Below are 23758 nucleotides of genomic sequence, written 5' to 3'. Positions count from 1 at the left end.
TAGAAACCTTTTGAGTTTATACCTTTCCTTAATGTGTGACCAATGCTGTATTATTGATCGTTTTTAGTAATCATTCCGTAGTCCCCCACAACCCCCTTAGCCCCCCCATCCGCTATGGCACCCAGAGACCGCCCCATGGGCCCCATGGGTGCTCCTGTCCCCCCCGTTCCCCCCGCCATCAGTAGGGCCCAGAGTGAACGCTCCCCCCCCCGTCCCCGCAGAGCTGGTACGCGCCATGAGTGACGGCATTGAGTGGGGGCTCGATGGGGTTGTGCCCCACCTCGGCCCCACGGCGCTGCAGGAAGTTGAGACCCTCCTGGGGGAGGTGACCCTGCCCTAGGCCCCACCCCTCCCCTCCCATTGGCTGTCTCCCACTGGCTGTCTCCCACATGAGCCCCGCCCACCACCCACCTCTGCCTGCCTCCAGGCCCCGCCCCTCTCACCCCCCCCACTCCACCGGCGTGGGAGGGGCCCTGCCCTTCCTCATTGGTTGGCTGAGGGGCAGCGGTGCCAATGCCTGTAGCCCCGCCTACCCCTCCAGTGAGGGGGAGGAGACATGTTAATCGATAGCAATAATCCCGCCCCCCTTGGGGTAGAGCCTTTTAAGCACAAACCCTGCCTCCTCTGCCCTGCCCATCCCCCAATCTCAGCTCTTCCTGTGCCACGCTTGGCCCCGCCCCCTCTCCCTCCTCCTCCTCCCCCCCTCCCCTTGGGTGGGTGGGGCAATAAAGTGGATTTTCCCACGGTGGGGGGAGGGGCTGTGGCCTCGTGTTTGGGGTGGGAGGGGCGGGGATGGGATTGGTGTTGGGGGGGTAATTTTGGGGTATCATGGGGTGGGGGATGGGTTTGGGGGGGTGCAGGGTGTATTTGGGGGGGCATCACGGGTTTACCTCTGCGGGATTATTTTTGCCCTGTTCAAAGACCCTCCCCCACCCCCCCCAGACAGTCCACAACAGCCAAATCCGTGTCACGGTGGGGGGAGGGCGGGGGAGGAGGGAGGAATGTGGGGCCGCTGAGGGGATGTGGGGGGGAGGAAATAGTAAAATAAAGTCAAATAAATAGAATAGGATAGAATAAAATAACGTATAATAAAGTAAAATAGAATAAAATTAAACTAAAAGAAAAATAAAGAATATAATATAAAATAACATAAAATAAAATAACGTAAAGGAAAAAACAAAATAAAATAAAGAGATGAAATAATACAATAGGATGAGACACCATAACGCAGCAGCACACGCCCCACTCATGGCACTACTTTTATTCTCGGCCACTGCAGTGATGGGGGGGGTTGGACTGGATGGACCTTCCAAGGTCCCCTCCCACCCAAACCAGTCTGTGGGTCCATGACTGGAAGTGTCCGAGGTAAGGCTGGATGGGACTGTGTTGTGGTTTGTCCTCAGCCAGCAACAAAGAACCACCCAGCCACTCACTCAACTCCCACAGCTGTGGGAAAAATCAGCAGAAAAAGGCAAAAATCATGGGTTAAAGGAGTGGCAACTGCCCCCCCCACCGCCACTCTGCTAGCTCCTCTTATAGCCAGGCATGCATCACCTGCTATGGAATACCTGCCTCCCCTGCTGGATCCTTGGGGAAATTAACCCCATCCTTGCTGGAACCAGGACAGACTGGGACCAACCTGCTCTACTGGAACTCAAAGCTTCCAACCCAAAAATCCAACTCAACCAACCCAAACCTTCCATGAGTCTGATTGGAGGTGTTCAAGGTCAGGTTGGACGGGGCTGGGACCAACCTGGTCTGTTGGAATCCAAACCACCCAAAAATCCAACTCAACCAACACAAACCGTTCTATGGGTCTGAGTGGACATGTCCAAGGTCTGGTTGGATGGGGCATTGAGTAACCTGCTCTACTGGAAGGTGTCCCTGCCAATGACAGGGGAGGTTGGACAAGATGGACCTTCAAATGTCCCCTCCAACCCAAACCAGTCTGTGGGTCCATGACTGGAAGTGTCTGAGGTCAGGTTGGACGGGGCTTGGAGCACCCTGAGCTGCTTGAAGCTCTCCCTGCTAATGGCCGCCCCACCAGAGGGCAGCAGGTTGGCGGTTGCCGTGTCAGCACGGTCAGTCAATCAGAGATGACCATGTCACCCTGATGTCACAACAGGTGCGTGGCACGCCCACTCAGAGTGGGGGGTACAAAAGGGCCCATGGGGTGGTGGGTCCCACACTTTGGAGGAATGTTCATAAGATGACCTCCAACATGGCTGTTCCCACCAAGAACTGACCCGCCAGTGTGAGGCGGACCAAGATGGACTTCTGGGATGGGATGGAGCACACCTTCGCTATGTCCAGCGTCACAGCTGAAGGTACAGCCAACCGCAGCAACCTGGTCTACTAGAAGGTGGCCCTGCCGATGACAGCGGGGGGCATTGGACTAGATGGACCTCTAAATGTCCATTCCAACCCAAACCATTCCACGATTTTCTGACCCAGCAAGAGCCTGTTCCCCAGCCCTGAACACTCCTTGGTCATCACCACCCAACAGTGGTCAAGGCAGCACTTGGAGGGGTGGGATGGGGCTGCTGGGAACACCCCCATTTCACAGGGCTGGATCTTCTCCAGCTCTTCAGGAGAGCCCCAGTGTGGTCTAGGGACATTGGGACAGCCGTGTGTCAGATGAGGGTCCTGGCACAGGGGGTTTCCTCAGCCTGCTGGTGGCTACGTGAGGAGGCACATGGCTCATGGGGTGGGGCAGAAAGCAGCCCCAAACCCATTGCGTCCTCAGGTAGACCTCTCCCTTTGTGTTCTTCCAGGTGGCGGCTGGTGGTCCCAAGGGTCTCCTCCGCCACAAACCAGCCTGTGACCAGCCAACCCAAGGGCAAAGCCATGCCCAAAGGACAACATGGAAGCAGATCCAAGAGCAGGCAGCAAAAACTCAGCACTATAGAGGAGGAAGAGCAGGAGAAAGAGGAGGAGAAGGAGGAGGAGAAGGAGGAAGAGAAGGAGGAAGAGAAGGAGGAAAAAGAGGAGGAGAAGAAGAACGAGGAGGAGAAGGAGGAGAAAGAGGAAGAGAAGGAGGAAGAGAAGGAGGAGAAAGAGAAGGAGAAGAAGAACGAGGAGGAGAAGGAGGAGAAAGAGGAAGAGAAGGAGGAAGAGAAGGAGAAGGAGGAAGAGAAGGAGAAGGAATAGTGGAGAAAATCCTCACTGAATGCACAGTGCTGAAGGTGGTGAAGGCCGAGTCGTCCCATCCTCGGGAAGCCTCGGCCTTCATAATGCCTGTAATAGCCGTATTATCGGCAACGAGCTCTGAGGTCAGCCTGCTCGAGGAGCCCACCTACGGCGCCCTCCAACGGCCACCACCGAGCCCGAGGCAGCAAAACCAGCAAAGCTGTCCCTCCATGGACACCCCTGGTTTCGTCCAGCCGGTGGGCGAGGGGACCACCTCCAGGCCATTGTCTGGCGTTGAAGACCACTTCAGTGCTCCCTTGGATGTAGAGGCCGTGGTTGGTCACCATGAAGGAGATGAATAAAGAGATGTTGCAAAAGAACATTGACCACCTCCCTCAACAAGCTTCCCCACCTCTTGGAGCACAGGGCAGCGGACAGCTGCAACAAGGAGCTAGTGGTGGCGGTGATGCTGGTGGTTGGCAAAAACACCTTCCCTGATGACCCCGACAGCTTTGCTAGCTCCACCTCCTTTAACAAAGTCCATGACTTCTTGGAGCCTGGGGTGGAGGGTGACTGCTCCAAGGACTGCCTGGTGCAAGCAATGCTCGGGGATAATGACCCCTTCTTCTGGGGAGTGCCAGACACCCCCTTGCAGGACCCCAAGGGGAAGCAGGGTGGGGTGGCGGCAGACCTCCCCATCTGGCTGCCACCAAGTCCCTTGGAGACTTCCAAGGGGAGCTCTCTGGAGAGTTCAGAGAAGACTTTAAAGGACAGTCCTGTGAAGAGTCCCTGGAAGGATCCCCTGAAGGGTCCTCCAGAGAGTCCCCTGCTGAGAACCCTCTGTCACCCGCTTCCAGCATTGGCCACCCCACATGGCCCAACTGTTGGAGGAGCCGCTGAGGAGGCAGCCCTGTGAGGTTTTGACCCGCTCGCTGCTGCCACCAGCCGTTGTGTCCTGCCAGGCTGTGCCTAGATCGGGAGAGGCGGGTGTCAGGCAGGCCAAGTGCCCCACGCCACACGGCACCCCCAGGATGCAAGAGACCTCCCCATGGGACAACATCCCACCCAAGAAGAGGAAGAAGATGGTGGTGTGCCAGGTGGAAAAACACTCCAAACCCCTGTGGAAGGGGACGCCAGAGTAGGACGGTGCCGCAGTGGGCAGCAGCAGGCAGCACATGGGCAGCAGCAGGCAGCACATGGGCAGCAACAAGCGGAGGGCATCTGATGGCAACACCATGGCCACCAAGCAACCCATAACCCTGGGGGATGCCGGGGGGCAAATTGCCCCATGCTCCCCCAGCCGCTCTTCATGGGCTGATAGAGAAGGCATGGAGCACGGATCCCCACCGCATGTGACCCGCACCCACCCACTCCAGCCCCAGACCTCTCCCACATCTCTCTCTCTTTCTTAATTCATTAAAAGTTTGATGTTTGGTTCACAGTGCGTCTGCCTGCGGTCATTCCTGCAGTGGGAGGCGCGGGGGTTAACGCAGCCTGTGCCGCATGTGTACATCTGACATTCCACCTCTTCACCCCTGTATATGAGGAATCCCTCAAGATTGTGGATGGAGACTTTTAATCAGAAGCTTAATTCCCAGACTCAGGGCAAACAAGCTAGAAAGAGCTCTCAGAAATCTCTCCGCTACCATGGAAGGCACAGACAATGGCACAGCAGACGCCACTGTAGCCTTGCAACAGGAACACTCTTCTTTAGCTTTGAGAGCAGGAGAACATCATCTAGTACTCGATATACTTACCCTGCAACAAGGAGGCGGATTTTCACTTTCTGAGCAGTTTCATGTGATACAGACCTTAAATTTGCAAAAAAAGTCAATGGAAACTCTTATTATTGTAATATTCTTGACCCTATTACTAAGTTTTGTTTGGATTGTGGTTAAGTGTTGCTTTGCCTTATGCCATAGAACCAAACGATCAAACACAGACAGTGATTAATCTTGTGTTTGCCCCTCGCTTGGGAAAGTCCTCCTCCTCCTCCACCATCTCTCCCTCCACACCCAGACATTTCGCACGTGTAGATGCCAGAGAGGCTCACAGCCTCTCCCTGCAGGGCTGTCACCCAACCGCTGGATAACGCCATTACCCATGCCATCAGGGGCGAGTGTGACAACACGCAATTGGTATGACCTTGTGTCCTGGTTTGAGAGACACAGGACTAATTTCTCTTCTAATGCTTGGGAAAACTGCACTTTCAGAAGACTCCAGTGTCTGAATTTGTGAAAATATTTACTTTACAGCCAGCTATGGTGTGTGGGTCTCAAGGTCTCAGTGTTTTTGAGCTAGCCAGGTGCAGGGATGAGGAGGAGCGAGACCCGGGCACTTGACCCAAGCTGGCCAACAGGATTATTTCATACCATCAACGTCACACTCATTATAAATTAGAAAGTTTGCTGCGAAGTCGCTCTCTCCCTTGATGGCTGCCATCCTGAGAACTTCGTGCCCTGGTGCCGGAGCCCTGAGGCCTTCCCTTCCTCCTGAAGCCGTAGCGCTCGCAGTGTCCGACATTTGCTGTCCACTGCTGGGAGTGCACAGCTTCCTACTGATATAACTGGCTGAGTATAATCTTTGCATATTCCGTATTGGTGTCGGGATCAATATCAGTTCTTTAGTGCTGTTAATGTTAATTATCTAATCTTATTTTATTAAATCTGTTTATACTTCAGCTCTCGGGTTTTCTTGTTTTTCCCGATTTCCCTTTCCCAGGTGGGGAGGGGTCATCGGGTGATAGAATGATTGTCTAAATGACAACAAATTGTTATGGGTCTCTCAAACCATAACACCTTGGGTATGGCATGGGACAGTGGAAAGCGCTTACATACCGTGCTTGCACTGCTCACCATAGCTGCATGGACCCACTCGCACACAGAAACCGGTGACCAACCCTGTAGCAGTGTACATGGACATGTCTTTGTCAACCAGTTGACCATAATAAGACTGAACAGAGAAGGGGCAATCCCATAAGAAAGGCACCCCAACGCTGACTCGGGGCAGCCTGGTCCACAACTACTGCCCAGCAAAGGAGACAACCTTACATTATAATGGAGAATATGAACAATCAACAGTTTCTCCAACTGTTGCTCAAAAGTGGGTAAGTTTAATTGTTAACACCGTTGCACGTTGCCTACATGGCAAGTGAGGTTTCCCTTCTCACTTTTGCTCATGCCTAGATTACTTGCACTCCACTCAGCCTTAATGATATTTATTGTCGTATATATTGTATATATTTATTAAGTCGCAAGCAATAGCTCCCAGTGTTTGGCAAAGAAAGCCGGCAATGCCAGGGCAATCCCAGAGCACAGGGACACCTGGTCATTCAGGTTAAGCTGATGGGGAGAAGGACCAGAAAGCAGACTTTGGCCTCTTCAGGGATCTGCTTGATGCAGCACAGTGGGATAAAGACCTGGAAGGAAGAGGGGCCCAAGACAGCTGGCTAATATTCAAAGACCACCTCCTCCAAGCTCAGGAGTGATGCATCCCGACAAAGAGGAAGTCAGGCAAAGACTCCAGGAGGCCTGCGTGGATGAGCAAGGAGCTCCTGGACAATCTCAAACAGGAAAAGGAAGCTCACCGAGGGTGGAAACAAGGACAGGTAGCCTGGGAGTAACACAGAGAAGCTGTCTTAGCAGCCAGGGATCAGGTTAGGAAAGCTAAAGCCCAGCTAGAGGTGAATCTGGCCAGGGGCATCAGGGGAACAAGAAAGCCTTCTACAGGTATGTCGGTGACAAAAGGAAGACTAGGGAAAATGTGGGCCCACTCAGGAAGGAAAGGGGAGACCTGGTCACCCGGGACATGGAAAAGTCTGAGGTACTCAACAGCTTTTTGGCCTCTGTCTTCACCGGTAAGGGCTCTAACCACACTGCCCAAGTCACAGAAGGCAAAGGCAGGGACTGGGAGAATGAGGAACCACCCACTGTAGGAGAAGACCAGGTTTGAGACCAGCTGAGGAACCTGAAGGTGCACAAGTCCATGGGACCTGATGAAATTCATCCATGGGTCCTGAGGAACTGGCAGATGGAGTTGCTAAGCCACTATCCATCATATTGGAGAAGTCATGGCAGTGTGGTGAAGTTCCCACTGACTGGAAAAGGGGAAACATAACCCCCATTTTTAAAAAGGGTAGAAAAGAAGACCCAGGGAACTACAGGCTGGTCAGTCTCACCTCTGTGCCTGGCAAGATCATGGAGCAGATCCTCCTGGAAACTCTGCTAAGGTACACGGAAAATAAGGAGGTGATTGGTGACAGCCAACACGGCTCCACTAAGGGAAAATCCTGCCTGACAAATTTGGTGGCTTTCTATGACAGTGTTACAGCACTGGTGGATCAGGGGAGAGCAATACGTCATCTACCTGGACTTGTGCAAAGCATTTGACACTGTCCCACACGACATCCTTGTCTCAAAATGGGACAGACATGGATTTGACCAATGGACAGAGGATAAGGAACTGGCTGGACAGTCACAATTCAAAGCTCTGTGTCCAAGTAGCGAGCAGTGATGAGTGCTGTTCCTCAGGGGTCAGTACTGGGACTAGTACAGTTTAACATCTTTGTCAGTGACATGGATGGTGGGATCACATGAACCTTCAGCAAGTTTTACGACCACAGCAAGTTGTGTGGAGCGGACAACACACTGGAGGGCAGAGATGCCATCCAGAGGGACCTGGACAGGCTGGAGAGGTGGGCCTGTGCAAACCTCATGAAGTTCAACAAGGCCAAGTGCAAGGACCCACATGACGGTCAGGGCAATTCAAGCACAAAGAGACACTGGGCAGAGAACGGATTGAGAGCAGCCCTGAGGAGAGGTACTTGGGGGTGTTGGTGGGTGAGAAGCTCAGCACAAGCCAGCAATGGGCACTTACAGCCCAGAAGGCCAACCACATCCTGGGCTGCATCAAAAGAAGCATGGCCAGCCGGTCAAGGGAGGTGATTCTGCCCCTCCACTCTGCTCTCATGAGACCCCACATGGACTCTTTGGAGACTTCAGCTTTGGAGCCCTAAACATGGACATTGACCTCTTGGAGCGAGTCCAGAGGAGGGCATGAAGACGATCCGAGGGCTGGAGCACCTCTCCTGTGAGGACATGCTGAGAGAGTTGGGCTTGTTCAACCTGGGGAAGAGAAGGCTCCAGGGAGACCTTATAGCAGCTTTCCAGTATCTGAAGGGCGCCTACAAGAAGGCTGGAAAAGGACTTTTTACAAGGGCATGTACTGACAGGATGAGGGGGAATGGCTTCAAACTGGAAGAGGGGAGATTTAGACTAGATATTAGGAAGAAATTTTGCACTCTGAGGGTGGTGAGGCACTGGCCCAGGTTGCCCAGAGAAGCTGTGGCTGCCCCATCCCTGGAGGTGTTCAACGCCAGGTTGGATGGGGCTTTGAGCAACCTGGTCTAGTAGAAGGTGTCCCAGCCCATGGTAGGGAGTTGGAAGTACATGATCTTTAAGGTCTCTCCAACCTAAACCATTCTAAAGTTCTCTGACGATAAGGAAGAGGTGAGACAAAAAGGAGTGTTATAGTTGAAATTAAGACCAACTGAATCAAAAACAGATTCACTAAATATTTATTAACGTAGGAAAGCAAAAGCAGCGCTGGGCAGCCGGGGAGTTGCAGCTCCACCTAGGCTCGTGCCCAATGTAGCGGCCTTCTCTAATATATATAGTACTTAATTATATAATCATAAGATTTCTCAATACGCTTATACATATGCATAACCTGTCCCCGCTTCGTATTAAAATTAGTTTTAAGAAGTAATTTTCATAAATTCCTCCCAACTGTGCATGCGCAATGCCTCCTGGTGGTGGTCGCTGAGGGTCTTGAGGATGAAGGCTGCTGATTCCTCTTCATCACCGCAAGTAACTTTTTGTCCCTGCGCAGACTCAGTTCTTCTTTGGTCTTTGTCCAGACCGCAGGGTTGGTTTCAGCCGCTTTTCAAGGCATACTCTTATTCGTTGTTTCACAATTTATCATGCTTTGCTGACATAATCCGACCTTGTGGCTGAGCCCTGTCTGGACAATCACTGCCTGCACAGCAAGATGTTGGCTATTTTGCCACGTCCTGCCAAGCAGCCACCCTCCTGTGGAACAATGCAAGTTTCTAGGTTTTGTGAATAAACAATACTGATATTGCGGTTATATAAAACTTCAATTACACCAGTTTCCAAGAACTGCATCTTATACAGAGCTAACATATCAGTTTGGCTAACAGTTACACAGTCTAAATCTATTTTACACTATTAGCTTTTATAGTTTATATAAAAAATACAGCTTGTGTTTGATTGTAACAATACATAAGTCATGAAATCATAGCATGGCGATCAAGCTTTTCTTACTATATATGCAGTTTTAATGTTTAACCTTAGCTTGGGATAATCTACATCCAGATGGTTCTTCAGCAACTGGTTGGATCAGCAAATTATCTTCTGTCACTTATTACAGGAGGACGAGCCCCGGGAGTGAGAAACACAGGCAGAGAGCCGGGCCCGGCTCCAGCTGAGCGGGACCCCATCGCTGAGGGCGGTTCAGGGCGGCCCCAGCCCTCCCCTCAGCCTGCGGGGCCACGGCAGCTGCCGGCGTGCCCCGGGCAGGAACATGGCCGCCGGGCAGCCCCGTGCCCCGGGACTACAGCTCCCGGCATGCCCCGGGGAGCGCCTGCTCCCAGCATGCCCCGCGCGCACCTTCCCGCCCTCGACCTTTCGGGACACCGCCCCCGCCCCCCGCAGCAGCCATGGCCGCCTCCCCGGGGCTGCCCCGGCCCTGGCCCAGGCCCCAGAGCCCCGGTGGGGCCGGGAGGAGGGGCGGGAGGGAGGGGGAGAGCGGGGAGAGGGGTGGGATGGGGCGGGGGGTTGGGCGGAGACCTGTGTGTTGACCAGTAGGTCACTGGTGGGCAGAGCAGCTCTCCTGACTCTGCACTAGGGCACAGAGAGCCCTTTTGTCCCTCAGGGCTCACCAGTATTCAGGCTAAAAGCACTGAGAAAGAGAAGGATTTTGGCCCCATTCAAAGGAAGTTCCCTAAGCAGCACAAACCTGATCGCACTAAAAGGAGCTGAATGAAACTATGCCAAAGAAAGAGAAGTCATTGTGGGGTGATTTTTTTGTGAAATATCACAGGATTGTCTCAAAGAAGTCTGCGGTTTATTGTCAGTGTGTTCTCCTCTTTCAACAGTGGCACATGCTCACACTGAGCAAATGTCCAACAACAGCTGCATCACCCATTTCCTCCTCCTGGCATTCGCAGACACTCGGGAGCTGCAGCTCTTGACCTTCTGGTTCCTCCTGGGCATCTACCTGGCTGCCTTCCTGGGAAACGGCCTCATCATCACTGCCATCGCCTGCGACCACCGCCTCCACACCCCCATGTACTTCTTCCTCCTCAACCTCTCTGTTCTTGACCTGGGCTGCATCTCCACCACTGTGCCCAAAGCCATGGCCAATGGTCTACCGGACACTCAGACAATCCCATTCTCAGGATTTGTTGCACAGGTCTTTTTTTTCTCTTTTTCTGTGCTACAGCAGAGTTTTACCTTCTCACAGTCATGGCCTATGACTGCTACGTTGCCATCTGCCAATCCCTGCACTACGGGACCCTCCTGGGCAGCAGAGCTTGTGTCCACATGGCAGCAGCTGCCTGGGGCAGTGGGTTTCTCAATGCTGTGCTGCACACGGCCAATACATTTTCACTGCCCCTCTGCCAGGGCAATGCCCTGGACCAGTTCTTCTGTGAAATCCCCCACATCCTCAAGCTCTCCAGCTCAGGCTCAGACTACCTCAGGGAAGTTGGGTTTCTTGTGTTTGGTAGTTGTTTAGCATTTGGGTGCTTTATTTTCATTGTGATGTCTTATGTGCAGATCTTCAGGGCCGTGCTGAGGATCCCCTCAGAGCAGGGACGGCACAAAGCCTTTTCCATGTGCCTCCCTCACCTGGCCGTGGTCTCCCTGTTTCTCAGCACTGCCATATTTGCCCACCTGAAGCCCCCTTCTATCTCCTGTCCACTTCTCAATGTAATGGTTGCAGTGCTGTATTCAGTGATTCCTCCATCAATGAACCCTCTCATCTACAGCATGAGGAACCAGGAGCTCAAGGATGCCCTCTGGAAATTGATGACCAGATGATTTTCAGAAGCACTTAACTTTCTTCTTCTGTGAATCACTTAAAAAATAACTCATTATAAGTCATGCTGATCTTCTGTTTTTTTTTTTGTTTGTTTGTTTGTTTGTTTTTTGTTTGTTTTTTTTTGTTTGTTTGTTTGTGGTTTTTTTATTTGTTTTTTTTAAGTTTTGGTTTTGTCTTTGGGGTTTTTTTGCTTTTTTTTAGTTTTTATAATACTCTCCAGAATATTTTTTTTCTTTTTATATTTCTAATTAAGCACCTTTCAGACTTTGTGAGATTCACAGACTGTGTAAATGAGCATTTATGCTCTCCATGTTCAAAGAAATAAAAATCTTCCAGCAACTTGTTTGCCCAAGATCATTTCTTTTGAGGCAATCTCTGGAGCAGCAGAGCAGTGCCCGTGTGCAGAGCTGGAGGGGAGTCACAGCACAGCAGCGCTGCCAGGGAGCACCAGCCTTGGTCATGCCAGAGCTGCTCTCCTGCCACTTCCACACTCTCCTCCTGAGCCCTTGCCTTGCTGTAAGGCTGAGTGCTTGGTCAGCTGCTAGTGCTGCTGTGTGGCAGCCCTGTGAGCACAGGAGGGACAGGCACTGAGCGCTGCTCTGACAGAGCTGGCCTCCCTAACAGCACCTCCATCCTACCAGGGGGTCTCCTCAGGGCAGGGCCTGAAGGCTTAGGTCTTCTTCCAAAGTCGTTCTCAAGAATATTCCCAAGAATGTGCATCTCAAAAGAAAACACCAGTGTACAGCATAACTATGTGGGTTCTCAGTGTGGAGGCAAGCAGCAGTGTGCTCGCAGCACCAGGACTCCTGGGAAAGACATGAAGGACTGGCAGAACAGGGTCTTCACTGGGGCTGTCTGTGCTGGACACGCCAGGGAATCTCCTCCAAGAAAATCGTCACACACCTAGCAGACAACTACCACCTTTTTAAGACCCCACACCATTCCAATGAAATTTCCTTCACCGGCCTTTTCCAGTTCATTGCAAACACCCCTGTGTGCCACTTCACTCTCCCCTCTCCTTGTCACAGAATCATGGAATTTTCAGAGTTGGAAGGGACCTCTAGAGGTCATCTAGTCCAACTCCCCTGCTAAAGCAGGATTGCCTAGAGCACATTACTCAGGACTGCATCCAGGCGGGTTTTCAAAATCTCCAGAGAAGGGGACTCCACAACCTCCCTGGGTAGCCTGGGCCAGTGCTCTGTCACCCTCACCGTAAAGTTTCTCTGTATATTTGAACGGAACTTCCTATGTTCTTACTTGTGCCCATTGCCCCTCGTCCTGTCACTGGGAACCATTGAAAAGAGCCTGGCTCTATCCTCCTTCAACCCACCCTTTAGATACTCGTATGCCATAATAAGGTCTCCCCTCAGCCTTCTCCAGGCTAAAGAGTCCCAGCTCTCTCAGCCTTTCCTCATAAGGGAGATGCTCCAATCCCTTAATCATCTTAGTTGCCCTTCGCTGGACTCGCTCCAGCAGTTCCCTGTCCCTCTTGAACTGGGGAGCCCAAAACTGGACACAGTATTCCAGTTGTGGCCTCAGCAGTGCAGAGTAGAGGGGGAGAATGACCTCCTTTGAGCTACTGGCCACACTCTTCCCTATGCAGCCCAGGATTCCATTGGCCTTTTTGGCAACAAGGGCACATTGCTGACTCATGGATAATTTAGTATCTTCGAGGACCCCCAGATCCTTCTCCTCAGAACTGCTTCCCAGCAGGTCCGCCCCTAACCTATACTGGTGCTTTGCATTCTTCCTCCCCAGGTGCAGGACCTTGCACTTGCTCTTGTAGAACCTCATTAGGTTCTTCTCTGCCCAGCTCTCCAGCCTGTCCAGGTCATGCTAGATGGCAGCGCGGCCCTCTGGAGTGCCAGCCACCCCTCCCAATTTGGTATCATCAGCGAACTTGCTGAGGATACACTCTGTCCCCTCATCCAGGTCATTGGTGAATATATTAAACAAAATTGGACCGAGTATTGACCCCTGGGGGACACCACTGGTTACAGGCCTCCAACTTGACACTGCTCCATTAACCACAACCCTCTGAGTTCTGTCACACACTCGGCTCTCAATCTACCTCACTTTCTCCTCATCTAGCCCACTCTTCCTTAGATTCCTAATGAACGTGGTCTCCTGCAGTCTCCTTATAGCCAGCTTGTTGGCAGCTGGGATGATGGCCTGCTTTGAAGTAAAACATTACCAATTGTTTTTCAGAATTTTACTTTTCAGTTAAGCCTCTTCTAACTAACTGCACTCTCTGAAATTAATGGGATATTCTTCAGTGTCTGCTTCTAGCCAATGAAGTCTGATGTTTGTAGTTGATGCCACAAAATGGTGTGCAGAGAGGCTCTTGCTTATACTCATTGCCATAACACCCAAGGGCATGAACTTTGTCATGTGCCCCGTTGGAGGGTGGAAAGTGGAACAGCGTAGACGAGTCGCACCGGCGGGGAGGAGCAGACAGTGCCTCATGCTCAGTATAAAAGCTAAGGGATTAAAGGGTCAGCCCTCTTTCTTCAATGGCCGGTGTCCGAGGAGGACTCTATCTGTTCATCTGCGTTTGACCCTGATCTGTGTGTTCCTGAATCCAGATCTGGAATCCCGTTCCTGTCCATCACTGAAACCAGGCTGGGATGTTCCCAGTGTCTCCCAGTGACATGATCGTTACCCTGGGAGCTCGATGCTGGATTTTTATATATGGTTTATATTTCATTTTTTATTGATATTATTATCATTTATTTCTATTTTAATACTTCATTACAGTAGTTTAGTTTTCCTTAAAACTCATAAATCTCTCCTTTTTCTCTCTTCTCTTCTGGGAAGAGAAAGAGCTGAAAGACAGGATCTGTCATTTGTTCAGTGTCCAGCCCAGCCTAAACCACACCACCTGCTTTCCTCCATCAGGCAAGAGTGGTCAACAGCTCCGAGTGGGACTCACTCTGTGCCAAGACTTGGAGGTGGCATGGACAATCCAGGGAAGGGAACTATTCTGCGGGGGTCCTGGGGACTGTGCCAGACACAAAAATTAGCTTTCGTAATGCTGTAGGTCCCAGTATGATGGAAATGATAAGAACATTTTAATAAGATAAAGCAACCAAGAAACAGAATGAAAGATGCAGAGTGAATGAAATTTTCTCTTAGAGCCATAAGTCTCAAACATTGTTGGTGGTGTTATCCTCCTTGCTTGGTTTTATCTTGTTTTAAGATACAGATCTCTGGGGGATTTTGTGTGCTGCCTCTGTTTGCAAATGCAAGTGATAACAAAATTGGGGTGGGATGCAGTTACAGGGACATGGACAGTGGTGCCAGTGTAGGTGCCTGGAACCCTCTGCCCCAGCTCCAGCTGCAGCTTCCCGGGGGCTCTGGTCTCCAGCAGCTCCTCTGGGACAGCAGCCAGGCCCAGGCATGTGCTTCAGAGACACGGGGTCCTCTGGAGGTGCCACTGGGTACTGATGGTCAGACAGTGGAGTGCTGCCTGGAAGCCTGAGACATTTTGACATGTGTATGAGCACGACCTCATCAGCTAAAACAAGAGAATACTTTTAATAAAAATTTGGTGTTCTCCCATGAGATGAAGATGAGGAGTTTTCAGGATGTCCATTGATAGGAAGAGGAGAGCTACTGATTTTGCATTGTCAGGACTCTCCCTCTCAGGCTCTGCATTTAATCTCCCTCATCTTTCACATATTTTCACCTCTTCTAAACAAAGTGACCATGTCTGAAGGCACCTTTCCAGCAGTGCACATGCACAGAAGCACTTGCGATTGCTCTCTACATTTCCCTTCCCCTTCCCCTTTCATCATTCAGACACCTCTCAATGATCCCATTGCTGCTTTGAGCTTCAGGCAGTTAAAATTTGCCTGTCTTTCAGTAGTCCAATGAATTCTGGTTTTAGGCAACTCTTCATTTGTGCTTATTTCTGTAAGAACAGGTTCCACAAGGCTTTAGGTTTAAAAAGGTTTCAGGTTCAACAAGGCCAAGTGCCAGGTCCTGCACTTGGGTCCCAACAACCCCATGGACACTACAGGCGTGGGGCAGAGGGGCTGGAGAGCTGCCCGGGGGAGAAGGACCTAGGGGTGTTGGTGGACAGCTGGCTGAATATGAGCCGGCAGTGTGCCCAGGCGGCCAAGAAGGCCAAAGGCATCCTGGCTTGTATCAGGCACTGGTGAGGCCCCACCTTGACTACTACGTTCAGTTTTGAGCCCCTCACTACAAGAAGGACATTGAGGTGTTGGAGCGTGTCCAGAGAAGGGCAACGAAGTTGGTGAGGGGTCTGGATGACAAGTCTTATGTGGAACAACTGAGGGAACTGGGGTTGTTCAGCCTGGAGAAGAGGAGGCTGAGGGGAGACCTTATCGCTCTCTACAGCTCCCTGAAAGGAGGTTGTAGCGAGGTGGGGGCTGACCTCTTCTTCCTGGTGAAAAGTGATAGGATGAGAGGAATAGGGTTCAAGTTATGCCAGGTGAGGTTTAGATTGGATATTAGGAATTTTTTTTTCACTGAAAGGGTTATCAAGCATTGGAATAGGCTGTCCAGGGAGGGAGTGGATTCACCGTCCCTGGAGGTGTTTAAAAAAAGGGTAGATGTGGTACTTCGGGACATGGTTTAGAAGTGGTTTTGTCAGGTTAGGTTAATGGTTGGACTTGATGTTCTTAAAGGTCCCTTCCAACCTCAAGAATTCTATGATTCTATGATTCTATTCCAAGAAATTCATGTTGATGGTTCTTGAATACATTCTTCTGTTGTTGGTGCCCAGAAGTGTCACCAGGGAGGACTCTGACTGATGGCACAACACTCCTCACCAAAGTGAGCTTGTACAGCCAGTGGCTCCCCGGGTCGCACATTTGGACTCTTTCAAAGACGGGTGCAACACTTACTTGTCCTCTCTCACCAGAGACCTCTGCCAGTCCCATGACCTTTCAAAAGGGATATTCCAAAGAAATATTGATCTTCCCTTGTAACCTCATTACCACTCTTCTCCCTGTTACACAGTGTGTGTACTTTCTCTAATCTTTCATGTGTTTACACTTCTCCTGAGAAAACGATCACTTCTAAAGTCATCTTTACAGATGCAGACTCTGTGGGCAAAGGCCCTTTCCATTCTTCGCCAGTTTTCTCCTCCCCTTACTCTTCATTCAGATACCTCTCACCTACGCTGCTGCTTTGACCTTCAGGGAGTTCAAAGCTTGCCTGTCTTTCAACAGTCTCATTGTCTCCTCAGCCAGCTCTTTAATTCTGTTTATCTCTGTCTTTTCTATCTACCTTCCTAATCTATTTCTCCTAAGAACTCCCTTGTAGAAAGGCAGCCTCATCAGAGGTAGCTTGTCCTGAGCATGTGATTGCGGAGGGTGTGTTATTGTTTAGGAAAACTGATCATGCTTTACTTTTCTTTTCTTACAACCAGGAAAAGTTCTCCTGTGCCTGGGTGCAGCCAGGGCTCTGAGGAGTGCAGGTGGGAGATGGAGCAATGGGGCTGTGACATCCAGCTGCAGACGTCAGTGGAGAAGTCTGATGCAAGGACCAGTGGTGTCAGTCCCAGGTGGCCAATGTCAGAAATGGGCAGGGTGGGGAGGTGAGGAGCAAAGCTGTCCTACAGTGTCAGACCTCCAGGGACTGCTTTTCCTCCCTGTCCAGACCTCCTGAAGGGACACCCTGTATCCATAACAATCAGAGAATGCTTCTATCACAATCATAAGTGATAATCAGGAGTAATACATTATATCCTTTAAAATGAAAAAGACATTTTTATTAGGTGCACTTTGAAATCTCCTCCTTAACTACACTCTGAAACCTCTCTAATTGGCTGTAGAAGTCTTGAAGATTGGAAGAAAATGACAAGAAAGATGAACACCTTGTTAGGGCTTTCTGTCTTTTCATGAGCCCCACGGTGTATTTGGTGCTGAGTCCATGAGCCTCAAACACTGAGAAAAGATTGAAGAAAGTGCTCAATAAATCAGAAGCAAAATCCAAAGTACCTGGCAGCCTTGATTGGCCCCACTGAGGGTTGTTACTGCCAAAGCCTCTCCAGGGACTCGTTAGAGCAGATAACTGGAGGCTGTGGTTGCAGGTAGGCAAAGGCAGAGTGCAGGTGGCTGTAACGCTGAGGAAGCCCTTGGTTTGGTTGATGCAGCAGAAAGGCCAAGTGCTCAGCCCCAGGCCCTGGGAAGGCAGGTCCTGCCCCTCACTGGTAGCTCAGGGCTCTTCTTGGGTGTGGTGGGGTGTGAGGGTGAGCGAGGCCAAGAGTAGGAAAAGTCTGTGACACCTCCAGGCTTCCCAAAAAGGGGCAAGGAAAAAAAATTCTAGAGTCCCAAAAGATTAATAGAATCATAGAATCATTTAGAATTGCAAAAGACTGTTACTGTAAATCGGCAGAAACAAATTTCTAAGTCTTAATTTAAGTTTAGAAAGCAGGCACTTCATTACAGCGCCGGACACGCAGGGGATCACTCCACCTAGTGTGCGTACCGAGTTGCTCCACTACAGAAATTATATACAATCAAAATATACATATTAATCACATTTCTGAGAAATAATTAACATATTCATACAATTTCCGAGAACTCATTAATATATGTAAATGTCCGTGATGCATGCGCCTTCAGGTACACTGGTGGTCATCCAGGGTCCTCTGGTGGTCGTCCACAGTCTTCCTCACTGTGTCCGCTGGTTGAACCCGATCCTTGCGCATGCTCAGCTTGGTCACAGAGCTCCACCCCCCCTTTAATGTTGGAACTTCCAGAAGATTGTCTCAGTTTACTAACCAGGCCTAAAACTCATCATTTTCTTGACCGGTACTTCAAAGCTTCATTGTTCAGCAGTTAATTTAGGTCATACCTAGTTACCAAATGGATATTATGGGTTTGATTTTCATTGATTGGTCCCTTGATTATATATTAGTATTAATACCCATATCCAAATAATCAAAGGTTATTTCTATTAATATCTATTAATTTGGGTCTTGATATTTAAATCAAGATGAGAAGGGCAAGGGGGTTTCTAAGCAGCATCACTGGTGCATAAGAGGTTTCTATAATTACTAGCCTCAAACAAACCTTCTCTATTCTATTCTTCATTGTTTCATCTGAGTTCTACTTGTTCCTTGATACAAAACAATGACTCCCTCGTGAGGGCTTTATGGTTGCGAGTTTCAAAACACGCAGTGCTCTCACATTCTACTTCTACAATAACCAAAACCTGGTGATTTTACAACAAAACCTTTAAGATCATACAGTCCAACTGTAAACCTAACACTGCCAAGTGCACCACTAAACCATGTCCCCATGTGCCACTTCTACTTGTCTTTTAAATACCTTCAGGGATGGTTACTCAACCACTTCCCAGGGCCGCTCGTTCCAGTGCTCGAAAGCCCTTTAGGTGAAGAAATTTTTCCTAACACGCAATCTAAATCTCCCCTGGAGAAACTTGAGGCCATTTCCTCCAGTCCTCTCACTCATTACTTGGGAGAAGAGACCAATCCCCACCTCACTACGACGTCCTTTCAGGGAGCTGTAGAGAGCGATAAGGTCTCCCCTCAGCCTCCTTTTCTCCAGGTTAAAGAGCGCCAGTTCCCTCAGCTTCTCATCACAAGATGTGTGCTCCAGACCCCTCACCAGCTCCGTTGCCCTTCTCTGGACACACTCCAGCACCTCAATGTCTTTCTAGTAGTGAGGGGCCAAAAACTGAACGCAGTATTTGAGGTGGGGCCTCACCAGTGCCGAGTACAGGGGGATGATCACTTTCCTAGTCCTGCTCACCACACTATCCCTGGTACAAGCCTGGATGTGGTTGTCCTTCTTGGCTACCTGGGCACACTACTGGCCACCAACACCCCCAGGTCCTTTTCTGATGGGCAGCTTTCCAGCCCCTCTGCCCCAAGCCTGTAGCACTGCATGGGGTTGGTGTGACCCAAGGGCAGGACCCAGCACTTGTCCCTGGTGAACCTCACACCATTGGCCTTGGCCCATGGATCCAGCTTGTCCAGATCCTTCTGTAGAGCCTTCCTACGCTCAAGCAGATCAACACTCCCACCTTTATTGGTGTCACCTGCAAACTTACTGAGGGGGAACTCCATCCCCTTGTCTAGATGGTTGATAAAGATATTAAACAGAGCCAGCCCCAGTACTGAGCCCCAGGGAACACTGCTTGTGACCGGCCGCCAACTGGATTGAACTCCATTCACCACCACCCTTTGGTCCCGGCCATCCAGCCAGTGCTTTACCCAGTGAGATGCACGCCTGTCCAAGCCATGAGCAGCCAGTTTCCCTAGAAGAATGCTGTGGGAAAAAGTGTCAAAGGCTTCACTAAAGTCCAGGTAAACAACATCCACAGCCTTTCCCTCATCCACTAAGTGGGTCACCCTGTCATAGAAGGAGGTCAGGTTTCTCAAGCAGGACCTGCCTTTCATCAACCCATGCTGGCAGGGTCTGATCGCCTGGTTGTCCTGTATGTGCCGCATGATGGAACTCAGGATGATCTCCTCCGTAACCTTCCCCAGCACTGAGGTCAGACTGATAGGCCTGTAATTTCCCAGGTCCTCCTTCTGGTCCTTCTTGTAGATGGGTGCCACGTTTGTTGTCTTCCAGTCAACTGGGACCATCCCAGTTAGCCAGGAATGCTGATAGATGATGGAAAGTGGCTTGGTGAGCACTCCCGCCAGCTCCCTCAGTACCCTTGGGTGGATCCCATGCGGCGCCATAGACTTGTGTATTTCTAAGTGATGTGGCAAGTCCCTCACCATTTCCCCTTGGATTGTTTTGGCTTCATTCTGCTCCCCAACCCTGTCTTTCAGCTCAGGGGGCTGGGTACCTAGAGAGCAACTGGTCTTACTCTTAAAGACTGAGGCAAAGAAGGCATTAAGTGCGTCAGCCTTTTCCTCATCCCTGGTCACTGTGTTTCCCTCTGCATCCAATAAAGGATGGAGATTCTTCTTAGCCCTCCTTTTGTTGGTGATGTATTTACAGAGACATTTCGCATTGTCTTTTACGGCATGGCCAGATTAATTTCTAGTTGGGCTTTAGTCCTTCTGATTTGCTCCCTGCATAACCTCATGACATCCTTGCAGTCCAGCTGAGTTGCCTGCCACTTCTTCCAACTGTCATAAACTCCTTTTTTCCCCTCAGTTCCAGCCAAAGCTCTCTGTTCAGCCAGGTCTTCTTCCCTGATGGCTCCTCTTTCAGCACATGGGGACAGCCTGCTCCTGTGCCTTTAAAAGTTCCTTCTTGATGAATGTCCAGCCTTCCTGGGCTCCTTTGCCCTTCAGGACTTCTTCCAAAGGGACTCTGTCAACCAGACCCCTAACCAGGCCAAAGCCCGCCCTCCGGAAGTCCGAGGTGGCAGTTCTGCTGACCCCCCTCCTGACTTCTCCAAGAATTGAAAATTCTGTCATTTCATGATCACTATGTCCAAGACGGCCTCCAATCCTCACATCCCCTGCAAGCCCTTCTCTGTTGGCAAACAATAGGTCCAGCGGGGTGCTTCCCTCCTCTGCTCCCTCCCCAGCTGTGCAGGAAGTTATCCTCAACGCACTCCAGGACCCTCCTGGGCTGTTTCCTCTCCACTGTATTGCATTACCAGCAGACATACGGTAAGTTGAAGTCTCCCATGAGGACAAGGGCTGGCTACGGTGGCACTTCTCCCAGCTGCTTCTAGAATATTTCATCTGTCTCTTCATCCTGGTTGGGTGGTCTATAACAGACTCCCACCATGATATCTGCCTTCTTGGCCTGTATTTAACACCTCCCAGTACAGACTGGGTCCTGTCCCAGTACAAAGTGGATTATTTTAATGTGTCCCAGTGTAGACTGGGCCCTATCCCAGTATCAATGGGATCCCCTGATCCCCTCGGAATGCAGACTGGGCACCATCCAAGTACAAAATGAATTTCCTGGCACCTCCCAGCACAGACTGGGCCCTTTCAAGTCCAAAATGGGTCCCTTTTAACCAAGCCCAAGAAGACTGGGCTCCGTCCCTGTACAAACTGGATCCCCAGTCCTCTCCCAGTATAAACTGCATCCCTTTAACCCCTCCCATGACAGACTGGGCCCTGTCTCACTAGAAAGTGGATCTCCTCAACCTCTCCCAGTAGAGACTGGGCCCTGACTCAGTATGATGTGGATCCCCTCAACCTCTGCCAGTAGAGATGGGGCCCTTTCCTAGTACAAACTGGATCACTTGATCCCCTCAGTAAAAACTAGTTCCTGTCCCAGTACAAACTCGACCGCCTAATCCCCTCCACACAGATACTGGATCAGAATCACAGAATCACAGAATCACAGAATTATCAGAGTTGGAAGGGACCTCTAGAGATCATCTAGTCCAACTCCCCTGCTAAAGCAGGGTTGCCCAGAGCACATTACTCAGGACTGCATCCAGGCGGGTCTTGAAAATCTCCAGGGAAGGGGACTCCACAACCTCCCTGGGCAGCCTGTGCCACTGCTCTGTCACCCTCACCGTAAAGAAGTCTTTCCGTGTATTTGAACGGAACTTCCTGTGTTCTAACTTGTGCCCATTGCCCCTCGTCCTGTTACTTGGAACCATTGAAAAGAGCCTGGCTCCATCCTCCTTCAACCCACCCTTTAGATACTTGTACGCCTATAGGTGCCAATACAAACTGGATCCCATACCCCCTCCCTGTAACGACTGGGCCCCATTCCATTAGAAACTTTATCTCTTTAAACCCTGCCAGTATACACTGCGCCCTTCCCAGTACACACCAAATCCCTTAACCCCTCCCGCTACAGACTGGTCCCTGTGGCAGTACGAACTAGATGCTGTGGCCCCCTCCCAGTACAGACAGACTGGGTCCCCTCCTGGTACAAACTGGATCCCCTGCTCCCCTTCCAGTACGGAACTGACTGTCAACAAATAGAGATTACTCCATTTAAGCTCTCCAAGTACAGACTGGGTTCTGTCCCATTCTAAACTGGATCCCTTAAACACCTGCCAGTAAAGACTGGGCTCCATCCAAATAGAAACTGGATCCCTTTAACCCCTCACAGTACAGACTGGGCCAATTCCGAGTCCCAGATGGACTCTCTGGTCCCCACCCAGTACAAACTGGCCACCTCCAATACAATCTGGATCCTCTAACTTATGCCAGGACAGACTGGGCCCTGTCCCAGTCCAAACTGGATCCCCTGATTCCCTCCCAGTACAGAATGGGCCTTGTCCCAGTATAAACAGAATCCCTTTAACTCCTCCCAGTGGAGAAAGAGCCTATTCCTAGTCCAAAGCCCACCACCCAGTGCAGACTACTCTGTGTACCAGTACAAAATGGATCGCTTTAACACTGCCCTGTACAGACTGGGCCTCATCTCAGTACAGACTGGATCCCCCAGTTTCCTCACAGTACAGACTGAGCCCTCTCCATGTAGAAATGGGATCCTCTGACCCCATCCCAGCAGAGTCTGGGTCTCATCTCAGTATAAACTGGATCACTTTAGCACCTCCCAGTACAGACCAGGCCCTTCTCAGGACAAACTGAAGCCCCTGATCCCCTCCCAGTAAAGACTTGCCCTGTCCCAGTAACAACGGGATCCTATAAACCACTACCAGTACAGATTGGGAAGTTCCCAGTACAAATTGGATTCCTTATACCCTCTCAATACACACTGGGTCCCGTACCAGTACAAGCTTGACCCCCTGACCCCCTCTCAGTACAAGTGCAAAATGGATGCCCTGGCCCCCTCCCAGTCGAAACTGGATCCATTTATTCTTCCCAAATACAGACTGGACCCTCTCCCAGTATAGACTGGATCCCCTGGTTCCCTCCTGGTACAGACTATATCCTGTCCCAGTCCAAACTGGATCCCCTGGCCCCTTCCCACTACACTCTGGGCTCTGTCACAGTACAAACTGGATTGCTTTAACACCTACCAGTACAGACTTGGCCCCTCCCACTACAAACTAGTCCTCTTTAACCCCTCCAAGTACAAGCTGAGCACGCTCCCAGTATAAACTGGATCCTCTGGTCCCCTCCCAGTACGGCTGGGCACTGTACCATTTCAAACTGTATTTCATTAAACCCTTCCAGTACAGACTTGGTCCCCTCCCAGTAAAAACTGGCTCTTTTTAGAATCATAGAATCGCTTGGGTTTGAAGGGACCATTAAAGGTCATCTAGTCCAACCCCCCCGCCATGAGCAGGGACAACTTCAACTGGATCAGCTGTCTCCAAGCTCTGGCCAACCTGGCCTGGAATGTTTCCAGGGATGGGGCATCTACCGCCTCTCTGGGCAACCTGGGCCAGTGTCTCACCACCCTCATTGTTAAAAAGTTCTTTATATCTAGTGTAAATTTCCCCCCTTTTAGTTTAAGGCCCTCACCCTTTGTCCTATTGCAACAGGCCCTGCTAAAAAGTCCCTCCCCAGCTCTCCTGTAGGCCCCCTTTAGGTACTGGAAGGCCACAATAAGGTCTCCCCAGAGCCTTCTCTTCTCCAGGCTGAACAGCCTCAACTCTCTCAGCCTGTCCTCACAGCAGAGGTGCTCCAGCCCTCTGACCATCTTTGCGGCCT

General features: G+C 50.7%; 1 pseudogene across 1 annotated transcript; it reads left to right on the top strand.

Annotated features, from left to right (window-relative positions):
- Positions 1-10329: 10329 nt before the first annotated feature.
- On the top strand, positions 10330-11301 carry LOC309682467 (olfactory receptor 14A16-like; annotated as a pseudogene). The gene has a single exon. The product of its transcript is annotated as an olfactory receptor 14A16-like (transcript).
- Positions 11302-23758: the final 12457 nt, after the last annotated feature.

This window comes from Vanellus vanellus (genome assembly GCF_965231255.1).
Source record: "Vanellus vanellus genome assembly, chromosome: 29".
Taxonomy (NCBI): domain Eukaryota; kingdom Metazoa; phylum Chordata; class Aves; order Charadriiformes; family Charadriidae; genus Vanellus; species Vanellus vanellus.
Note: the sequence above shows the minus strand (reverse complement) of the source record. Positions and strands in the feature narration are given on the sequence as shown.